The sequence below is a fragment of the Mytilus californianus genome, unplaced genomic scaffold (genome assembly GCF_021869535.1).
Source record: "Mytilus californianus isolate M0D057914Y unplaced genomic scaffold, xbMytCali1.0.p SCAF_72, whole genome shotgun sequence".
Classification (NCBI taxonomy): Eukaryota; Metazoa; Mollusca; class Bivalvia; order Mytilida; family Mytilidae; genus Mytilus; species Mytilus californianus.
In genome coordinates this window covers 194,742-205,701 of record NW_026262726.1, presented here as the reverse complement: position 1 = coordinate 205,701, position 10,960 = coordinate 194,742, and positions in this window count along the sequence as shown.

Sequence of the window (10,960 nt, the reverse complement as noted above, 5' to 3'; positions counted from 1 at the left end):
GTTCTTTCTTTTTATAACCATACATGATGACTGTCAGATTTGGAGGTACTTTCTCGGGGTATCCCTATCCTGTCAACTAACAAAAAGGGTAGGTTATCAAGTTTGATCAACACCAGCATTATTGGTCGCAGCTGGAACACTCAATTTGAAAGTTCTCTACTTTGCTCTCCTTCGTTTATTACGAATGGAACTAGTTATAGATTACGAGCAAAAGTAGTTACCAATGTTCAAACCTCATCAATACACATAGTAGATACCAGACAAGGTTAAAAACGAAAAAAATGAGAGGGAACAAGACGGAGTGAGCCGACAGGAAAAACGTCTCCTACTATGTAATGTATCGCCCGCCATGCACATTCGCTCTCAGTCAAAGTGTCACAGTTTGGAACAGGACACAATCGGTTAATTTATGGATAAGGTCGAGAATTGTAAGATAAAGATCTAAGAACCCGAAAACATGTCTCATGTACTTTCTACAGCCTATAAAGGCGCATTTCATCCCATCCAATATCGTTTGGATTGGTGTTCATGCGATTCCCCTAGTGTTGTTATACCTTGATTTGTAGCTATAGAATTGTATTCTAGATGGCTTTACGATATTTTAAGCATCATCATAATGGATTGCAACCGGAACGCTCAATTTGAACTACTTTGCATCGCTGTCTTTGTTGGTGACAACCCTTTTATCCTTCGTTCATTTTGAAGGTGAAAGTACTTGGAACTCAGTTAAGGTCTGTACTTATATCCACTACTAAGTAAGTAAATAACTTCCTACAGCGAAGGACCGAATTTCTCCCCGTTGCATTTATTCATATCTTTCAATATAAAAAAGTCAGTTTCTTCGGTGAACATGGTGAAGATTTCATTTTCCGACACGACGACTCCAGTCTTCTCTTTCCCTTTAATCTGGGGAACATATTTTTTGTTTTTAATTCAGTAAAAAATCTAATCCATTTAAATCTTATGTGGTAGAATGCTTTTAGATGGAATGCATTCCAAGATATAATTTAAAAAACCGTGCCCGAGAGACAAGAAAAATTGTCTGTTCATCTGAAAGTGTCTTTTAATATTTGTGCCTTCTTGTTTTAGTGCCTTTGATGTATTAATGACATCATACTTATTCCTATATCAAAACCCCACTCTAGGAATGGGAACTAAATTGCTATCACCTTGTCCTTTCGTCTGTCCGTTCGCCCAATAAACATGTTCGTCTCGTTTATCTCATATACTTCTCATGATCAACAAAATAACTTCATATTTGAGTAGCAGCTTTAAATGCACGTGAGTTTCTCCCCGATTTTTCTGTGGGGTTCGTGCTCAATCTGTAGTGTTCTGTGTAATCTTTTGTAATGGTTGTTTTTCTTTTTGTCACTTTTTTTATCATGAAATAGATATAAGAAGATGTGGTATGAGTGCCAATGAGACAACTCTCCATCCAAGTCAAAATTTATAAAAGTAAACCATTATAGGTCACAGTACGGTCTTCAACACGGAGCCTTGGCACACACCGAACAGTAAGCTATAAAGGGCCCCAAAAAATTACTAGTGTAAAACCATTCAAACGGGAAAACCAACGGACGGGTCTAATCTATATAAAAAACGAGAAACGAGAAACACTTATGAACCACATCAACAAACGACAACTACAGAACATCAGATTCCTGACTTAGGACAGGTGCAAACAAATGCAGCGGGTTTAAACGTTTTAATGGTACCAAACCTTCACCCTTTTTCTGAAACAATAGTATAACATCACAACATAGAAAGACACACTATAAGATATGTCTGTTCTTATTGGACTTTATTTTGTATACCCTGTCCTCTGGAGACTTCTCACTCTTTTTACAAAAACAACGCATGCAACTTTTTGTTTGAAGTATATCTCTAAAATTCCCTCCGTCATTAATATGTATGAAACATCTGTCATTAATATGTATGAAATATCTGTCACTGGACGTTAAGCAAACGACAACCAATCAACCCTAACCCCCTGTTAATTTAATGTTCAGATATATAGTCTGACGTATGAAACAAGTATTTGTCATCCATCATATCTTGATATATATCATTAGTGTTGATGTTGTAGTATAGTGAGTCTATATCCGTCAACATGAATGTTGCTCTAGGCCCATATTTATACTTCATATAGTTATAATGAAAATGGTATATAAGTGTCTGAAAAATCGAGCATAGTAAATCTCACTTAAATTGGTCTGTTTTAAGTATAATCGTTGCTTCAGCATGTGAACAGCCTATGAATCGTCGTTGAATATTTTGAAGGGATAAACTGTTGATTAGTTTTCTGGCCTTTGATTGGTAATTCAAAAGTTTTATATCTGTTCTCTTCCTTAAATCTTCCATTGTCTTTCCAAAGACTGCATTATTCATGAGTTTTAAAAAAAATCCTTCTCGAACTCATTTTATTTGCAAGCAATATATTTCTTTAACCAGGGTCGTTGTTCGAATGCCACGACCCTATGAATCTTTGTTAGTATCAGTCCAAGTAAATAGAGTTTTTAATTTCTGCAATGTACCACGTATTTTTCCTTTGGATATACATTTGGTATCAATTTTTCTGTCGATGTTCCTTTTAAGTTTAAATTGTCCAACAGCTGTTTCGCAAAGGGCGATAACATATAATCTGTAACCTTCAATTTTTCGGGAGCGAGTGGATATTCGTTGTGGTCGTCGTGCAGTTCGTATGGATATTCTAAGTAAAATTCTAATATATTCACTGTCATCTGCAATGTTACTTATATGTAGGTTCTCAATTTCACGATCGTTTAGCCATCTGAAACCTTAAACTGGAAGTGCCTGAGGCATGGTCCAGTCGTATAAATTGTTTGCGTCTAGGTACACTACGTGTAATATAAAAATAAGAAGATATGGTATGATTGCCAATGAGACAACTCTCCACAAGAGACATGACTATTTGGTTGATTTTCACCGTACTCTGCGACATGTTTAATGTTAGTTTTATCATGACGATGGGATATCATTGATTTACCCCCTCTTAAACCTTTCTATATAAACACATGCATGTCTACGTCTGTGAATAATTCCGACTTGACACCTGTCATTTACAAGGCAGCATACCATTCTAGACCGGGTGACGTATACAATTGTGCAGCATCCAATCCATAATAGTTGAGACAGATCTCGGCTAATGCATGGACATCTGATGAACGTATAGATCGCGGTAATGTCCGAGATTCTGTATTTTAAACAATTACCATACTTGTTATGCATGTGCACATTCCAGCGTGATTATACCTTCTCATGAGAGTGAATATAAAAAGCGTCCATCGTTGGCAGTTGACATTCTGAAAACTTTCATGTAGAATCAAAATACACCTTGTTTTCGCAGGAGCAGGTGTATGTTTTCTTCCCCGAAGTAGCTCGTTATATGTAAAAATTGACCAGAACCTTCTTTGGCAAGGTTCTCCACGAGGTTTTGTCATGAGGAAGACATGAACTAGAGCGAGTCTATAAAATCCATACATCCCAAGGAAAAAAAATAGACTTTTTCATATTTTTAGAGATATCATTCAGCTGCTTCCCTTCAACTTTTTCAATAGCTTGCATAATTAAATGACTATCATATCCTCTCCGCCCCTCAAAATTTTCTGGTCACGGGTTTATGATCCTGTACTCTATTTTCTGCTAGTTCTTTTTTACATATGTGGCAATGGGTTGACTTCCTAACGGATTGCCAGTCCCTCCCGATCATGATCATTGGTTTGTAATGCTTAAATTTCTGTTCGAAAAATGTTCCTTCACCATACACTTCACAAATTTATTAGCAGCATCGGTACCGGGATAAACTACTGGTTCATTTGACATAAAACCAACATCTTTGTATGCAAAGCCACATGGAACCTGTTTTGTAGTCTTTTTCGTCTTTTGATCATCCTCACTTTTATCCAGGATTGGGTCTTGAAGACATTCAAAACAGGATAGATAATATATGGTACTTTTAGCTGTTTCCGTATGTCTTTGTTATGTAACCTCTTTGTTGCCTCAGTATGTAGTTCGATTTTCTGAGGTCCGTGGGTCTGGCAGTTTAGTGATTGTTAAAGAGTCCTTCTTTTGTAAATCTGTAGACAATAAGGACACAAATAATATCTATCATGATCTTTTTTCCTGTCACTAAATAATCTTTGATCTAGTAATAATGTGATTTTTGTTATCCAATATCATGAGAAGATTTACATGTTGTTCATACCGATGTTTCGCAATGTGTATCGGGAATACTCAACCCTCCTTGTCGAATTCAAACACATTAATCGATATTTCATTCTGAATGTCGGATAATTTCACAGGAAACATGATGTTCTCAAAGTTCAAGTGGTATGCATGTTCCTTGTATTTTCAAACCCGCTCTCTGTCACTTTTCGCTTGGTACTTTGCAGCCAGAATCGACAACATGAAATATATGTTCTTGTTTTTCACATTAATTATGGCATGTTTCGATCTGAGCTTGTTAGGAAGAGGAATATAACCCGAGTCTTCTAAAAGTCTGCATCGTGCCATATGTATAGTCAGATTCATTACTTTATCCACCGTCCAATTACACCCTTGTCGCTGATATTCTATGAAAGACATATATATTTTTCATTGATTCCTTCAATCCTTCATCTTTATCCTTAAATTTCAAACTGGTCTGGCATTTTCCTCTGAAATGTGGCTCGCCAGTTTCTACATTATCTCCTTTTACGTCTGCTCATTTTTACTTTCATCGACAAGTACGACTTCAATCCTCCCCTTTCGTTGATTTTGTGCTTGATAACATCTTGCTGAATATTTGTTCGCATTCATAGCAAGTATGTATCTTTTTATTCATTGATTCTATTTTCGCTCCCAAAAAAAAAAAAAATTAATGAGCGCAATATAATTTTATATATCGAATAAGCCATTCACGTGATAGGAACAACCAGTTATTATTCATAACAAAGGAGTCTATCGACACTGCTACTCACCCATGGGTCGAAAAACGACTACTCAGTCTACCGACCTATTGGGTTCCCAGTCATGATACTGGTATATGTATATAACGAACTGATTTATATTCAAGAATGTTTAATTTAAGATTTAGGACAGTTTAAAAAAAACTATTCATTTAATGTTCATCCGCCCGTGTACATAAAGACATCAAGTCATTGAGAACGAACTAATGTATTGAATTACATTGAAATGTCTTATCATTCAAAAGGAAATTTAATAGTAAAAGTATCAAAGGATTTTAGGTTAAAGGTGAATATTATCAAGGAAATAATTTATAAAAAAGAAATGTCGGAAATGTATCTAACCAAGCAAAGCTGTTCATTAAAATGTGCATGTTATATTAAAAGCTGAAAGGTTAATGTTTACAAATGAAGTTAGACAGAGATGGGTCACCATAAATGCTGTTTATCACTTTATACAACAAATCATCGAAATTTAAGGTATCTTTCTAATATAAGTTGTATATTTGTGTGCAATGTTGGTTTTCCTACATGTACATGTTTTCCATGGTTATTCCCATGCTAAAGTTGTATAGTGTTTACTTTAATTGAGTTTAATTTTAAATGGTATGTTTAAATGTGGTGTACTTCGTAATTCTTATTCATATATCTACATGTACTGTAATGGTCTGACCATTAAGTATAACCACGATTGGGCTCAAGCAATAAGACTATCAGGTGCTGACAATTTATTCTCAAACCAATCTAACAAATGGTAAAAAGCTGAAATACAAAATAAAATACAAATTTACAATGTATAGAATATATGTTAAGATGAACGAAATGTCAAATATAATTGATAGCACGGTCCGTTGAATGCGAGAACATGTTGTACTTTCAAGAACGGTGAAATTTCCAGTATTTCATGGTGAAAAGGTTCAAATATATGAAGAGCAATTTGAAGGCTTCAGATAAAATGTTATAAAATTAACTCACTCTGTGGTTAGCCACGAATTGTGTCCAAGATGACGGTTGTCCTTAGAATGTTCTCCAGTACTGGGATGACCTTGCAATTCAGTTCGAGATACGTGTAAGAAAGGGAAAAGTTAGCGATGATACGATGTTTTAAAGTTCTTTTAAGGTTTAAAGATGAATAATCCTCCTAGACTGGAACACATAAACAGATTAAGAATATAATCAAACGAACTATATACATTGAGGAAAGGCGTAACAGAATACTCCCCGTCTGATGTCTATCTGATATCACTATTTCATAAATTAATCGCATATGAATATAAGATAAATAAATAAATCCCAACATAAACTGAATATGTACAGGTGAAATGTCCACTATTGGTCTGTGAGAAATATCAGGTCTCAACTTACGACTTTTCACTATAACGTTTCCTGAATAAGTTCATTCCACGTGAAACTGGGTTTGGCACAGTTTCGTGTCCTTTAGAAGAAGGAGGTCTCGGATGAGATTGATGTGTTCTGTAAAATGTTCCATTACTGCTTTATCGATAATAGGAACTGTTTTCTCCAACGTTGTAAGACGGCGATATCCTCCGGTAAGTATGACGGGAGTTAGTACTTGGTCCTCGTCCGATTTGGCGAAATGTCACATCTTTGTGAGTCTCAGACGAAATCAAACGTTTCGTCCTAACGTTCCATCCTGCGGATCTAGTCGCTCTATCTGTAAAGTGGCGTCCTCGGTATTTGATTTTGTCGTAGTAATGTCCCACAAAGGGTGTTGCTTTGTGATGGTGTCCAGATAAGACCACTGGTTCCTTTCCACTAATATCCAAGTTAGACTTGGCAATATTGCTTCCTACTCGGAGTAGATGTTGATTGTTCACAGGCAGATTGAAATTGGCAATCGGTCCTTCTTTCGGAATAGATTTGTGAATGCGACTGATTGCCTCTCCATGAACTTCAGGTCCTGTTGATTTCGGAATGAAATTTTCTATATCCATAGAATTTTCTATGGAAGTCACAGATTCTGCTTTTACTGACACGAGTGCTGTCCTTTAGAGAAATTCTTGAGTTTACCAGATTTGGCAGTAGATCCAGTACACTCAAGGAATTGTATGGAGTGCATTTTTGCAACCTTCACATCTGAATTTAAGTTTTGGTAGTTTTCTTCACCAACGATTGGATTTTCGTCCTTGACGGATATTTCCGGTCTTGAGGCGTTGAGAAGTTGTTCTGGTTTCGTGATTGAAACGTTAGTTATCTTTGTGTTGACTTCAAGCGTAACAGTTTGCTTGTCAATGTATGTATTTCCAATTATGACCCAACCAAGTTTCAATTTTTGGGCAAATGGAGTTCTGGATGGTCCTAGGCGTTGTTCAAGGACGTGATGTGCCTCTATAAGGTCTCTTCCAATTAAGAGTAGAATTTGGCAACGTTCCTCTATCGGTGGAATGCTTCCTATGAGTTCTTTTAAATGAGGATGATACATTGCGACTTCAGGAGTAGGAATTTCGTCTCGATTATTGGGAATATTGTTACATCCAATTAATGTAGGCAGATCAAATTGTACGTCACCATGTACAGATTTTAAGACGAAATTTTCCCCTCTTTTCCCGGAAGTAGCTACTCTGCCGGAGCATGTTGTAAGAGAGTAGTTTTTAGGTTTTTCCCGAACGTTGAACAGATTGAAGAATTCAGGCGAGGCAAGAGACCGGTTGCTTTGGTCGTCAATTATGGCGTACATCCGGATAATTTTGTCGGTCCTGTCCTTGTGGTACACATCCACAAGTGATATCTTGGCACAAGATTTCTCACTCGTAGGATCTTTGTGGATCTCTGTGCAGGTTGAACTCACAGAGGTTAACTTGATTTCAGCCGATTCTGTTGGCTCCCCGCCGTAGGCTTGTGTTGGCTCCCCGCCGTAGGCTTGTCTGGGCGAACTAGACTGAGAACTTGCAGGTTGCTGTGGTCTAGTGATGTGAAGTGCGGTGGTATGTCGTTGACTTCCACACTCATTACAACTTATACTTGCGTTGCAGTCCTGACTTCTGTGTGTGGTTGACTCACAACACTTGTAGCACACATCGTTCTGTCTTAACAGTTCTTTGCGTTCCTCGATTGATTTGGCTCGGAACGCTCGGCATTCATTCAAGGGATGCTTTGTCTTGTGAAGGATTCACATATCTTGTTGTTGACTGCTGTCTCCAGTTTGCTGTTCAACATCCGTCTTATGGACTTTGACTTTAGAGTAGGTCTGAGGTGTGAATTTTGGCACAGCACCTTTTGTATTTGGTGTGACTTTTGACCCAAAGATGAAACCAGGATCATTCTTTATTTTGCTAATTTCCCTGATGAAGGCAGAGAATTCTGTGAAAGGCGGAAAGGCAACTTCGTGTTTAGACTTGTATCTTGAAGCCCTTGTTATCCACTTTTCTTGGAGTCCGTATGGCAGTTTTTCTACAATTGGATTTATCCCCTTCGAAGAGTCGAAGTAAGCTAGCAAACATCCCAGCTTGGGATTTTCTTTGTGATACTCTTTTTCTGAGATAATATCTGACAAATCGTACAGGAGTGAGTTGTCTTTATTTATCAGTGTTGGAAAGTTGTCAAGTTTGTTGACGAGAGACGTCTGCAACATTATCGGAGCACCATATCGATCGTCCAGTCTTTCCAATAGTCTGTGTAGGCCTCTTGTTGGGTTGTTGGCATTTGATGCCCTTATACTCATGGCATGTTTACCAGACTCTGGTCCAAGCCATTTAATAAGTAGGTCTATCTGTTCCGAATCTGAAACTTGTAGTTCGTCTATGTCGTTTTTAAAGCTGGCTTTCCATGTATGAAAGGATTCTGCCTGGTCGTTAAAGCTTGTTAGCCGGGAGAACAGTAGGTCCTTGCGTAGGAGAAATCTGGTTATCTCTAACGTAGGATTGATTTGTTGCAGGTGTGCAGAAGGGGTTTCTTCCATAACGCCTTGTTTTTGGTGTGAGACCGGGATCTCTTCTATAACGCCTTGTTTTTGTTGTGAGACAGGGATCTTTGCTGAAACGCCCTGTTTTCCTATGCCAGTTACTGTTCCCAGATCTGTGACTTAGTATCTGAAGGCAAGACAGCAGATGTGTGTGACGGCAAGTTCAGTGCCACAGATGGCACGAACGCTGGTGCTTCATGACTCAGCTCAATCTTAACAGGAATTTGTTTTATCTTTTGGGGTCCTGTTACTTCCTGTACAGCAGATGGTACAGGATGTTTATTGACGAAATCTTGCACACGCTGGAGCGGGTCTTCTGTTTCGTCAGGGAGATCGCTATATGCTTGGCTGTCATCGTATTCCAGGATACGAGCCTCGGCTTCTGTGGCTGCAGCTTCTCTTCGTGCTTCGAGAAGGTTTAACTTGGCTTTCAGCTCGGCTTTTTCTCGGCTTACACGTGCGGCCTCCTGTTGCATTTGAGCCTTCCTGCGTATGGCCTCTTGTTCTAGTTGCACTTTTCTGTGTATTGCCTCTTGTTCCATTTCAGCCTTTGTACGCGCGGCTTCTTGTTCCATACGTGTGGCTTCCTGTTCAATTATAGCCTTTTTACGTGCGGCTTCTTGCTCCATTTCAGCCTTTTTGCGTGTGGCTTCTTGCTCCATTTCAGCCTTTTTGCGTGCAGCTTCTTGCTCCATTTCAGCCTTTTTGCGTGCAGCTTCTTGCTCCATTTCAGCCTTTTTGCGTGCTGCTTCCTGTTCCATTTCACTTTGTCTGAACAGGGCTTGTTCCTCTAACATTGCCTCCTCTTGTAGGATAAGTGCATGTTGTTCGACAAAGGATATTTTTGATTTAGCGGCCTCTGCTTTGGCACGCTTCCTCCGTGCTAGGCTCGACATGTCAGACACGTTAGAGCTGCCGCTATGCGAGGTTTTCTTACTCTTTGAGGTCTTTGTTTTAGTAGATTTAGCCTTGGTCAGGGCGATGCGATGTTCGTGCAATGTTTTTATTGCCAGGTCCACTTTGGACAGTCGAATATCCAACGTGAGATTACATGCGTCTATGTCCTTTAGACTGTCCATTGTTCTGGTCCTTTTCAGAAAGTTCAGGTATTCATCTGTGAGCCTACGATAGTTAGTAAAGGCTTTTACAAGCTTGTCCTGTGCTGTTAAGAGTTGCTGGAGCTCGTTAGGTGGCATGGTGACTTCCAATAACTGGGATTCTATATCAGACCAGAGGGCCTCTAGTTCCTGACAGAACTTGTCACGTTTTTCTGTGAATGCTCCCTGGCCTTTTTCCGTGAGGTCACGTACTCGCCTAGTCTCGGGATTTTCCTCTACATTCGACGGATTGTCCACAGGCTGTCCAGCATCTATTTTCAGCTCCGCTTCTGTTTGGAGTTTTGTTTCTTGACGCTCGGGGTCATCTTGGCGTTCTGCGTGATCTGAATCCATGTTTCCTAATCAACTAACGGATAGTAAGATTAAAATAGACTGTTGCAAACGTTGGCGGTTTGCTGCCTGGTACACACAAGCTGTGTTGCGTAATGTTGTTGTAACAGTTGTAACGATACTACGTTGCAGTTCCTTGTCTGGATATGTGTAGACAGATTGTCGTCAATTTACTGTACGTCAAGGGATGACGCGTTCTTGTAGGGCTCAACAGGCAGGTTGTAGCTGTAGAACTGACGTGGAGTTGCGGTATCTGTGAGACACAACAGGCAAGTTGTAGACTTTTTACTGTAATGGCCTGACCATTAAGTATAACCACGATTGGGCTCAAGCAATAAGACTATCAGGTGCTGACAATTTATTCTCAAACCAATCTAACAAATGGTAAAAAGCTGAAATACAAAATAAAATACAAATTTACAATGTGTAGAATAAATGTTAAGATGAACGAAATGTCAAATATAATTGATAGCACGGTCCGTTGAATGCGAGAAAATGTTGTACTTTCAAGAACGGTTAAAATCCAGTATTTCACGGTGAAAAGGTTCAAATATATGAATAGCAATTTGAAGGCTTCAGATACAATGTTATAAAATTAAATCACTCTGTGGTTAGCCACGAATTGT